The 10,258-nt window shown below is 44.5% G+C and overlaps 1 protein-coding gene across 1 annotated transcript in view; it reads right to left on the reverse strand.

Annotated features, from left to right (window-relative positions):
* PPIG (peptidylprolyl isomerase G) overlaps positions 1 to 10,006 on the reverse strand; it is a 776,344-nt gene extending 766,338 nt beyond the window's left edge. The window contains exon 1 of the mRNA XM_069616162.1: positions 9,665 to 10,006. The gene's annotated coding sequence lies outside the window, so the exon portion shown is untranslated. The remainder of the gene's footprint in view (positions 1 to 9,664) is intronic.
* Between the last annotated feature and the right edge of the window lie 252 nt (positions 10,007 to 10,258).

Below are 10,258 nucleotides of genomic sequence, written 5' to 3' on the forward strand. Positions count from 1 at the left end.
CACCATCAACTATTAGGAGACCGTCAGTCAGGATTCCGCCCCAACCATAGCACAGAGACAGCCCTCCTTGATCTGAAGATCCAAATGGATGCCACTAGAGAAGCGGGTAAACTCTGTCTACTGATGCTCCTGGACCTCTCAGCGGCCTTTGATCTGGTTGACCCCCATAAACTCTGTAACACTCTAGCAAACAACTTCCTCAGAACGCCACCAACTGTATCAAATCATTCTTGGCAGATAGGACCTCCAGAGTATCCATCGGCAAAGAATCAGCAGACAGAGTGCCTTCCCTGCAGGTGTGCCGCAAGGCTCTTGCCTATCCCCCACTCTGTATAATGCCTACACCAAGCTACTATTCGCAGCATTGGATGCCATGGGTGTCATCTATACTAACTTTGCCGATGACACCCAAATCCTCATTCCTCCCTCAGGCAATCACGAACAAGACTCACTCCTGGTTAACCAAATCTACTCACTCATTCAAAACTGGATGGCTAATAATAGCCTTTGTCTCAACGACGACAAAACCGAGCTCCTCATACTAGGCTACTCCAGCAAAATCAATACCCTTGAGCCCGCTTTCAAATCATTCACCATCGATGGCACCATAATCCCTGTTCTTAAAGTCAAGACCCTGGGCGTCTACTTAGATAATAATAATAATTAGGCTTTTATATAGCGCTACAAACCCTCAGGTATCTGAGCGCTGCTTATTATTACCCACGGTGTGTGGTGCTCATTTATCGACCTCGGAAGGATGAAAGGCTGAGTTTGGCCCCGCCGGGATTCGAACCTGCGTTAACAGGCTCTGCACGGGTGTCAAAGCGGGCGCTCTACTCGCTGTGCCACTTGACCGGCTCAGATGCAACACTATCCATGTCTAAACAAGTAAACATATTAGCTTCGTCCACCTCCTACACCTCCAAACTCATCTCCCTTAGCCGTAAATTCCTCTCAGCCAATAACTGCGTTACTCTAACCAGAGCACTCATATTGTCTAAGCTAGACTATTGTAATATCCTCTTCCTTGGCACCTCCAAAGCCAACATAGTCAAACTTCAACTCATGCAGAACAAAGCCCTCAGAGCAGCCCTAGGCATCAAAAAATCTGAACATATCTCTAACACCAGAAGAGACCACCACTGGCTCCCCATCCAAGCTAGAATTCTATTTAAAACCTGAGCATCACTCACAAATGCAGGGCCAACAAAGCACCCAAATACCTCAACAACACAGTCATGAAGAAGCCCCAGACCAGACTCCTCAGGTCCAATATAAACGCATACCTTGAAACCCCCAGATACAAAAGAGAGAAAGCAGGGGGTAGTAGCTTCAAAACACTGGCCCCCAGACATTGGAACGCTCTACCCATCCACATTATGGACGAAACATCCTTCCCAAAATTCAAAAGCTTTTTGAAGACTTGGCTTTTCAACAAGTACTAACTGAAACAGAGCACCAATCCGCTCCAATTAACTGTACATATCTGACCATTTTGTATATAATATTGACTGTTATTCCTGTGTACTTCTGTGTTCGCTTTAAGATTGCATTCTCCCATTGTCTGCAACTACGCTGTGATACCCCCGGGTCTGGGCGTATAACAAATGTTATAAAATAAAATAAATATGGGTAGCAGTCAGTCCCGGTGAAAATCCTTCAGAGCAAAACAGATGAGGGAAGAATGGCACTAGTCTATGGTGTTTTGGAAAAGAGAGAGATGTGTAGTTAATACTTATGCTCCCAACCATGATGCTACATCCTCCTTCGGTCCTTGTATACAAGAATACGTCCTTACAGGAGTGAAGGCCTGCTATAGGTAGGCGATTTCAAGTGTTCGTTGGACCCTACGGTAGACAGATCTGATGATACATGAACATAAGTTAGACAACCTAGTCCGCCTGAAAAAGTATTGTAAACCCTACTCAAGTTCTTTGAGTTCACAGACATTTGGAGGGCTCTTCACCCTAAAACAAGAGATTACTCCGACTACTCCACCCTGCACAAGGTTAAGTCTAGATAATTTTTTCACTGGGGCAGAAATCATTGGGGAGTTCAAGAAAGCGGAATACAAGATGAGGGTCTTATCAGATCATTCCCCACTAACTCTAAAATAGCAGGTAGCATCCCCTAGACCGGCAATACCAACCTGGAAACTAAGAAGCGAGACTCTACAAGATACAGTTTTTAAAAGGACACATACGCAAACACATAGAAGAATATATATTGGCAGTGTACTATGTCTCACCCGCTAGTCCCCAGGGATCTGCCATCCAGGTGAGACGCAGTATCTCCCTTCCTTACGACACCTGTTCCCCCATCCATCCCAGTAGGATACTTAGAAACTCTACCCCTCCCTTTCCAACACGAACACTTTCTCACACTGTGAATGACAACAGACTAATAACAGAGCCGTTTACCTCACATGTCCCAACACAAGGGTCGGCAGAGTCAGGCAATTGCTGACGACTACACACATCCGACTGCTCTTTCCCTTCCCCACTGGGATAAAAGGCAGAGCACAAGAGCACACTCTGAGCAAGGCCGAGCGCACAAGGAAGCAGCTATTCCAGTACAGCAGCTCAAACGGAGGAGAAAGGCGGCGAGACCTGAGAGGACACCAAGGAGGGAGTTACCCTTGCCCTTTTCAACCCAGACCCGTGAAGCCTCCGACAAAAGAAGCAGAAGAGCGGGAATTGCTGCCGACTAATGGTGTGACGGATGTCAGAGGTACGTGGAACCCTCCCACACCGATAGCCAGGGCGGAGAGACGCAGTTGCCAGTGTGGTACCGCCCTTGACTCCAGAGGCAAAAGAAATGCCAACAAGTTCAGCACAGCCGGTGAGTCTGAAGAACCGGGTAGTGAGCCGGACTGTGTTAGACTCAAGTTGCAGTGGCAACATTAAGAGGATTAAGAGACAGAGTTATTTGTGAACAAACTTGGTACAAGATACAGAGTGGTCTGGCGCCACGTGGGCGCTCATTTGAAGGTCTCTGGCTGGTACCCATCTCTTGAACAAGGAAAGTACTGAATGGGAAAATAGTAAAACTACAAGTACCAAGAGGCCATAGAGAAGGTCAGTATAAGGTGCCGGGGTTCTAATACAAGGGTCAAGCCAAACCCCCTTGGGCAATCGCAAGCCCTTGAGACGTAGAAATTGTGAAATGTGGAAGTGTGAACCCAACTGAGGGGAACGCCATACCAACTGCGATATTGGAAAAGCACACACTTGCCATACAATAGAGTGACCCAGCGAGACGTGATCGCCCATCTGAAGCTCTGTTCCAATTGGCAGCTGTTTTGAGAGGCTGAGGCTGAAAGAAGGATCGGAGCCTGGCTGAGGGGGATTCTAGGCTGAAGGGTAACCACCCGACATGAAAGTTACCAGAAGTAACAGTTTTTGTTTTGTTGCTTTTGGAATATCAGGCTCCTCTGAAGCAAGAGACTTTGTATGAGAAGAGACTTGGGCACAGAAGGCCCCCGATATAGAGAAAAGGAACTGCAAGCTTGTGCCAGAAGCCCAGGAGTGTGCTGTGCTCAAGATTCCCGCCTTGTCCCATGCCAAAAACGTGGAGAAGGAAGACCCAGACATAACATCCTGACTTATCATTTGGAGAACACTTCTTTCTTTTCTTGTGAAACATTACCCCTCCCTATTTTGTAGCATAGCGGTAAGGATTGGCAATTGTTTTTATTTGGTATAGGCCCTATTCACTTTATTAGACTCCACTAGGACTATTATTTGATCTAAATCTAAGATGGCCCATCTTAGATTTAGGGTTATATTAGGCATTTATCTCACCCATTTTACATTTTAAGAAACACCCTTGAACTGTGATTAGTGATCAATGCCTTCCTTACAACAATCAGCAGGCACATTAGGGGAAGCATTTAAAAGCGGTGACCAGAGGTGAAGTTATAGCCAAATCTGGATGTATACAAGCGGTAATCACCGCAGACTTAGGCAAAATGGAACAGCTTGCAGTCGTAAAAAAAAAAAAAGCAGTAGCACTGGAGGAACTAGTCTACAGAAAGAAGTAGAGTTGAGACAAAATTGTCTACTATGGGATAGGTTAGGTAAATTTAATTACACAAAATACATAGAGAAGCTACACGCAGAAGGGGACAAGCCGGTTAGGCTTCTAGCATGGTTATAAAAAAGTGACAACAAAAAAACTATAATATGCTCTGTTCACAATAGTGATGGCCTCCCTTGCACTACACAGAGGTGAATGGTGTGTTCTATCAATATTATAGGGCTCTAATGAGGAAGCAACAATAACACGGTGCACAGAACTTCAGAAGGCACTAGATCTTACTATAATCACTGCACCTAGACACAGACGATGCTGATATACTGGAGGCGCCTATGACGCTGGGTGAAATATTGGCCACAATTAGGTCTCTGCCCTCTGGAAAAACACCAGGTAGGACGGATTGGCGAGTGAATTTTATAAAAAAGGTATTTGCAGAAAACCTTGCACCGGCTGTGTTAGAAACGGTCACAGAAATGTTCACAGAAGCAAACAGCATGGGCCTGCTCCCTGACCAGTTTAAGAGAAGCAGTGATAATATACCTGCCCAAGCCTAATAAACCTGAAGGAGATTGTGGCTCACATAGGTCCCGGTCTCTACTAAATCAAGACAGCAAAAACTGTGCTATTAGCTAGTAGACAAGGTGCAACAGCAACACTAATACATCCCGACCAGACAGGATATGTGCCCGGCAGAAACACCACATGGAATTTAAGGCGGTTGCATACAATAATTAGTACCAAGACATGAGATCAACACTGTGCTATAGCCTCCCTCGACGCAGCAAAGGCATTAGATTCCATTAATTGGGACTGGCTATACGCAACACTAGAGAAGTTTGGGTTTGGTCCAAGGTATGTTAAATGGGCGAAGCTGGTATAGGCTAGCCCTGTTGGCAGAGTAAAAACTGATTGCTCCTACTCTGCTAAATGGGAACTGCAACAATGCCCCAGACAAGGATGCCCATTGTCCCCAATGCTTTTTATTCTCACCATGGATGCAGATATTAGATGCTGTATCCAGTCTATTCTAACTTCTATGCATGCCGATGATATGCCGTTATACATACATATACACACGCGCCAGAGGAGAATTTGCATTACATACTAGTGCTGGCGGGGATCACAATTAGTCAGGAAACAACCAGGTCTTACAAGATACAGTCGAGAACGGCCCACCCTGGCACCCAAGTGGAACAAGGACACGTTCCGATACCTAGGGTTGAATATTTATCATAACCCCATGCTGCAAAATAGGCATAATACACAAAGAGCACTGGAGGGCATTAGGAATTACATGGAATTCTGAGCTTGGCTGCCATTGTCTTTAATGGGTAGAGCAGCATTGCTAAAAATGGTAGTACTACCTAGACTACTGCACTGCTTCGTAAACATCCATTACAACGTTCCTAAACACTTCTTCTGCATGTTAGATAAAAGGGTGCAGGAGGTTCTTATGGCAAAATGGTAGATGTCGGGTTGCCCAGAGTACACTCCAGAAGACCCATGAGGGTGGAGGTTTGAGAATACCACAATTTGAGCTGTACCTCCTTTCAAGTCAGCTGCAGCATGTAGTAGGTTGGTTGGCTGACAAACCGACAATAGACACGGCTCGGTTATAGCCTACAGTAAAACACTTACATTTAACAGAACTACTATGGGTACCCCCACCCCACTCAAGACAATGTCCGTATCTAGTGAAACTGGGCATACAGATTTGGCAAAGGGGCTGTATGACAATGAGAATAAAAGATCTGATATCACCACACATTTCCCTAGCAGCGGTGCCAACAGATGGTAGAGGCCTAAGATCCAGTATAAGACAATTCTGGGAACCGCATGGAGTTGTTACAGTAGGGGACCTCATGCCCAATAAAACCTTAATGGGTTTTTAAGAGTTACAGGAAACCTCGGGAATGCATAAGGGACAATACCTCTTGCACCAAACTATTTAAAAAAACACAAAGGCGCAGGTGGCCAGCAGTGGAAACAGCTCTGACAATACATTGCACTATAGAAACCATAATAGATATATCAGAGGGAAGGCATGATTTAGCAAGATTGTATGATGTGCTCCTCGAATACCACTTCATAGCAGAACTAAAAACGTCCGAAAGGGGAGTTAGACTTGGGGGAAGTCCTTCACAGAAGCATAATGGCAAAATGTACTGAAGTATCACAAGCAGGTTTCCAGAAATGCTAAACTATCGCTCATGCAATTGTATGTGACGCACAGACCTTATCTAACTACCCAATTAATATCAGGTTTCAAAAGGCGCAGGCACCTAATTTTGTCCCAAATGTAACATGGTAAATGCTACACATGTTAATGGCTTGCCCAGCCATAAGGAAATACTTTGATGAAGTTGCTCAGAAAAAGTTAATGGTTTGGCTGCCTGTCTGTTGGGTCTCTACCCGCGTAAAAGAACTGGGAAAGCTGTTCCAAAATTGGAGGACATGGCCTACGTGTTAGCCAAATGCTGTATAGCCATGGCTTGGAAATACCTGTACGCCCACGCCCCTGTAGTTGAGATGTGGTGGAAAGACTTACAAAAAATGGACATCAGCAGAAACTTTGGTATGGAAACAGGCAACAAACAGCACGACCTTGGGGGATGATGTAGCATCTTGGAACGAACTCATACAGACTTCATTCAAACCCGAAATCGCAGTACAAAAATCACATGGGTAAAGTGTATATACGCTATGAATATCTGCAGGAAGAACAGATATACTCCTGCACTAAGGACAATTGGGGAAACTGGGAGGGGTTTATGGTTGGTGTAACACAGGATAAGCAAAGTTGATTTAAGGCAAAATGTCACAGACGTGAGCTGTGTAGCACTGCGAAAATATAATTGCACTGTAAACTGCATTGGTGGTTGAAAAGAAAAAAATACTATTTACGTTGCGTCAGATCAATCCTCACAAATGCTCCAACTTTTGCCCACATAAATAGCACTTCTTTCATGTTCAATACCTTATTCTACAGCCGACAGGTGTACTCAATGAACAAATGTTTATCCTCTGCTGGTTCACCCGCTCAATGCAGTTCATGACAAAGTCAGGGCACAATGCATTCCAGCTTTAAAAAATCACACATTCTCAATTCCCCTTCAAACTTCTCCACACCACTCCTTGCAGACACCAGCCATATCATAGAAAAACCAACGGTTTTGCTGTGTGGTGCATTCCACAAAAAGCAAGGTCTAGCTCAGATCATGGACACCTTTGATCCAACCAGTGCTCCAGATAAGATTTTGATGTGGGAGTATTTTACTCCCTATTTTTTCAAGTTAGCAGTAAAATGATTTTTGAGAAAGTAAAAAAGTAAGTCCACTTCCCAATGGCAGTATTTTATAAGCGAGGAATTAAATACTCCAACTGGAAAACAAAATATGTTTTCAAATAATGTGTAGCTTGTTAATCATGCACATTAAAAAAAATACATGTTTACCTCTGTGTTTCAAGCAGTAGCAATATTTGCTTTCCTCTGGAACTACGTACACTAATGGTCCAAACATATCCATGGAGCTGTGTGGATGAAAGCAGTCACACAAGGTCCTATATGTCCGTTTCCTATTTTTTGTTCGAAGTACTTTTCTCCCTCTTTCTTGGCAGTATTTGCCTATTTATAGGGAGTACAAGTGGCCAAAAACACCCCTTCTCGTTAGGGGTGGATCCCACTGTGGGACATAAGCAGTTGAGATGGGTTTTCAATTTGTATTAATATAGAAGTATACATATTGAACCACAAGCATACATATTCTGCCAAGAACAGAAGAAATAGTCACATTTACCCCCAAAGCATTACCATCTGCGCGAAAGAACTCCCCTGTAATGCCTTTGCCTACAACTACAGATGTTCATCAGGGACTTCACAGAGCTTACTGATCCTGAGAGAACTCAGGTTCCCTTCTCTTTGGGTGAAGTTATAATACCATCCTTGGCCTTTAGAATAGAACACTCCTGTGCTGAGCTTGATATTTGATCTGATGATCTCAATGGTTCTGAGCAAGGTCACAGGTGGGAAGAGGTGAACCCAACACCTCTTGTAAGGGAATAGTGGGAGGTCCCGATTACCTTGCAGAAAGAAAGCTTCATTGGATCTTGTGACTACAAAGATACTCACGCTAGATGCAGTGTTTCACAGTGTGTTTCTTTAATATCCGTAGTATAGACAAATGGTCTAAGAGTGGTCAGCCGACACGTGTTTCGAACCCGAAGGTTCCTTCTCAAGGCAAGTTTTATAATGAAGATCAGGGGGGGGGGGGAGGTTTGACTCTGAATTAGTTCAGTAGAAGCCGTATGGCAGATTGGTCAAGATAGGTCTTGTTGATTTTCATGGCTGTTGCCGCCGTTCGTCAGGTGTGCTGCAAACGAAACGAAGGATCCTTCATTTCGTTTGCAGCACTCCTGACATATGAGGGCAACTTCTACTCAACTAATTCAGGGTACAAAAAATAAATAAAAACAAACTTCATTATAACACTTGCCTTGAGAAGGAACCTTCGGGTTCGAAACACGTGTCGGCTGACCACTCTTAGACCATATGTCTATACTACAGATATTAAAGAAACACACCACCCAGCGTGAGAATCTTTGTAGTCACAAGATCCAATGAAACTTTCTTTCTGCGAGGTAACCAGGACCTCCCACTAAAAATATATACAATTGGGCTGTATCCAACTCACAAGTGACCAGTGACAGTGCATCACATGATCTTCCATTTCCCCTCCACCTGAGCAATGTGGCACTAGATCTTTGCCAGAAAATTCCAAACGCTACCAAAGTGTACAATCCTTACTTGAGACAATGTATTACTTAAATAATTGTATCGGTCCAAGTTCCAAAAAAATACTCGACTCAACTAAACGATAATCCAAGTTTACTACCCAACCTTCTGGCTGCTACACAAACACACCACCCACATGCCATTGCTTGAACCTGGATGTAAGCGCGCATGATAGAACTCACGGAGTGGATAAAATAAAATGATTACGGGAAAATATCACCCCTACTTTGATAATTTATGGTAAGCTTGTGTACCATTAAAGACACGGGTGTAGAACAGAAACACTCGGATTGCATTTATAATTGAAAGCCTGAGGTTTTAGATGTTTTCATAACAGACAGCATAAATGTCCAGTGAGCATCGTGTTGACAACAGGCTCACCAATGCAATAATCAGCCCCCTTTCCGAACCTGCAAAATGTAAATACAACGCAAGACAAACGAAACCTTAAACTAGACCGGCAAACCACTGTCATAACATTCTCTGCATAATTTAATTTTGAAGGTTCGAGGGGTTTGTCATCATGACATTAACGGAACTTGAGTAACTCACTTGCACTTGAGGGTGCTGAAACGATACATTATGTAAAGAACGCCCGGGAGAAAGGACTTTTGATTGATATCCAGTCTGCAAGCTAAAGCGTTGAACGCATACTAGTGAGCAGACAGGCATCCCCTTCTAGGACAGTTTGGCAGGCACTGAACCTGCAAACCTCCGTTACCCCGTGGCATTATGTGAACGCCCACCCTCACCCAGGAACACTAGCAGAACTACCCATTCAATGTACCCCGCTGCTACTCTACGAAAGGGTTTCCACCGGTCTCAAGTACTCACAAATATCGCAGCTGCGAGGGTCACTTGGCACGAACCAGGGCAATCATCAAACTGCGACCCTGGCACACACACCAGCACCACAGGCTCAAGATCGAGTACCGATCTGCACCATCCTTTCCTCACAGCTACCGAAAACTCCACTCCAAGCTAAGATGGCAGTCCTGAACGTCAACTCAATCCCTCCAATCAACAGCTCCTGAGGTTAGAGGTTGACAGATAGACGTAGAAGAAGGACTCTCTGCAGAAAATGCGTTGAATGTGGCGGAAATAGAAAGAAGATACCAAGGACCGGCTGTACGCAGAAGTTTCTGCGCTATCAGTGTGACGCTATACCTTCAAACTGGTAATCAAGGTAGTTAACGCTCAGTTATTTCGGGCTATTGTGATTGGCAGGAGCATACAAAACGCTACACCCCCGAAGGTGAGGCCAGGGTGGATTCGATAACATAGTTAATATTAGTAGGTATGCACATTCTCGTGTTCTGAGTGGAACGGTAACAGAGAACTGCTGCCGAACGTCAAGACGCCCACATCAGAAGAGTTTGCGCAAGACCACGTGAAACAGTTGTTCACCAAGAACACACCACATCTCCG

The sequence above is a fragment of the Ambystoma mexicanum genome, chromosome 9 (genome assembly GCF_040938575.1).
Source record: "Ambystoma mexicanum isolate Mex_15411 chromosome 9, UKY_AmexF1_1, whole genome shotgun sequence".
NCBI lineage: Eukaryota > Metazoa > Chordata > Amphibia > Caudata > Ambystomatidae > Ambystoma > Ambystoma mexicanum.